This window comes from Symphodus melops, assembly GCF_947650265.1.
Source record: "Symphodus melops genome assembly, chromosome: 8".
Classification (NCBI taxonomy): domain Eukaryota; kingdom Metazoa; phylum Chordata; class Actinopteri; order Labriformes; family Labridae; genus Symphodus; species Symphodus melops.
Genome location: NC_136698.1, coordinates 28,565,302 through 28,567,801, shown reverse-complemented (window position 1 = coordinate 28,567,801; position 2,500 = coordinate 28,565,302).

Sequence of the window (2,500 nt, the reverse complement as noted above, 5' to 3'; positions counted from 1 at the left end):
CCGCTGGATGTCTCTGTGAGCGGACAAACGTTGGACTGATTTAAGGGACGTGACCTCAGAGGTCAAAGAGGTCGATTCTGTTATTAAAGGTCCAGCTGGTTTAAAATGTCTGACCTCGTTCTTTTAAAGATGTAAATATGTAACATGAGGTCATGTGATCTGTCCGATGAGTCAGACTCTGCACACGCTGACTTCACTTCACACATACATGAAGGTCTTTGAATCACATGTAAAGACCAGTCTTTTGTTTTGCAGTGACTGAGCCTCCTCCAGACGGCGTGCAGTGGCAGTGGCTGCTGTTGGGGGCGTGTGCTGTCATCATGATGGTCCTGCTGCTCGTGGGCGTCTTGTTGAGAAGAAGATGCCGCAGACACAGAGGTTTGTCTTTTCTCCTCACAAGACACAGGCGCATGTTTAGATTGAAGATAAGCGTTGTGTAGGTGGACTGGGCTCAAAGACACCAAGAGGACACCAAGAGGACACCAAGAGGACACCAAGAGGACACCAAGAGGACACCAAGAGGACACCAAGAGGACACCAAGAGGACAGTCTCTCTGAGTCTCTCAGTCTGCCAGTGATTGGCATGATAAGATGTGCAGCGAGCTGTGTGTGCCCTGAGCTCCAGTCTGGATGCTCATTGGCTGCCTTCTCATGCGCTTTGTTTGAAGGGGCTTTTTTATTTGTCGAACAGACGGCAGCCAGACATGATAAAGATCTGAGTGTGCAGTGCAGGAAGGTCTGCAGGGACCAGCACACACTGAGACCACAACGTCTACCCACTCTGCCCACGACCTGACCTGCTTTAAAGTTTCAAACATGAGAGTTCACAGAAGCTTTCATTACAGGCAGGATTCAACACTTCCCCTCCTTCGCTTTGTGTTGCTTCTCTTATTAAAGGCAGAGTGGCTCATTTCCTCCACAAACACTTTTATTAGATCCAGGTTCAAACTGTCTTTAGGTCCTGACAGACATTAATAACTCAGGTTCTCTGAAAAAGGAACAAAGTAAATCCATCATCTGGATCAGTTTGTAAAAACTTCAACCAATGTCTGCCACGAGGTACCAATCTGATGAACCAATCACAGGCCTCCCTGCTCTCTGATGAACCAATCACAGGCCTCCCTGTCTCCCTGCTCTCTGATGAACCAATCACAGGCCTCCCTGTCTCCCTGCTCTCTGATGAACCAATCACAGGCCTCCCTGCTCTCTGATGAACCAATCACAGCCTCCCTGCTCTCTGATGAACCAATCACAGGCCTCCCTGTCTCCCTGCTCTCTGATGAACCAATCACAGGCCTCCCTGTCTCCCTGCTCTCTGATGAACCAATCACAGGCCTCCCTGTCTCCCTGCTCTCTGATGAACCAATCACAGGCCTCCCTGCTCTCTGATGAACCAATCACAGGCCTCCCTGCTCTCTGATGAACCAATCACAGGCCTCCCTGTCTCCATGCTCTCTGATGAACCAATCACAGGCCTCCCTGTCTCCCTGCTCTCTGATGAACCAATCACAGGCCTCCCTGTCTCCCTGCTCTCTGATGAACCAATCACAGGCCTCCCTGCTCTCTGATGAACCAATCACAGGCCTCCCTGCTCTCTGATGAACCAATCACAGCCTCCCTGCTCTCTGATGAACCAATCACAGGCCTCCCTGTCTCCCTGCTCTCTGATGAACCAATCACAGGCCTCCCTGTCTCCCTGCTCTCTGATGAACCAATCACAGGCCTCCCTGTCTCCCTGCTCTCTGATGAACCAATCACAGGCCTCCCTGCTCTCTGATGAACCAATCACAGCCTCCCTGCTCTCTGATGAACCAATCACAGGCCTCCCTGTCTCCATGCTCTCTGATGAACCAATCACAGGCCTCCCTGTCTCCCTGCTCTCTGATGAACCAATCACAGGCCTCCCTGTCTCCCTGCTCTCTGATGAACCAATCACAGGCCTCCCTGCTCTCTGATGAACCAATCACAGCCTCCCTGCTCTCTGATGAACCAATCACAGGCCTCCCTGTCTCCATGCTCTCTGATGAACCAATCACAGGCCTCCCTGTCTCCCTGCTCTCTGATGAACCAATCACAGCCTCCCTGCTCTCTGATGAACCAATCACAGGCCTCCCTGTCTCCCTGCTCTCTGATGAACCAATCACAGGCCTCCCTGCTCTCTGATGAACCAATCACAGTCTCCCTGTCTCCCTGCTCTCTGATGAACCAATCACAGTCTCCCTGTCTCCCTGCTCTCTGATGAACCAATCACAGGCCTCCCTGCTCTCTGATGAACCAATCACAGCCTCCCTGCTCTCTGATGAACCAATCACAGCCTCCCTGCTCTCTGATGAACCAATCACAGGCCTCCCTGTCTCCCTGCTCTCTGATGAACCAATCACAGGCCTCCCTGTCTCCCTGCTCTCTGATGAACCAATCACAGGCCTCCCTGCTCTCTGATGAACCAATCACAGCCTCCCTGCTCTCTGATGAACCAATCACAGGCCTCCCTGTCTCCATG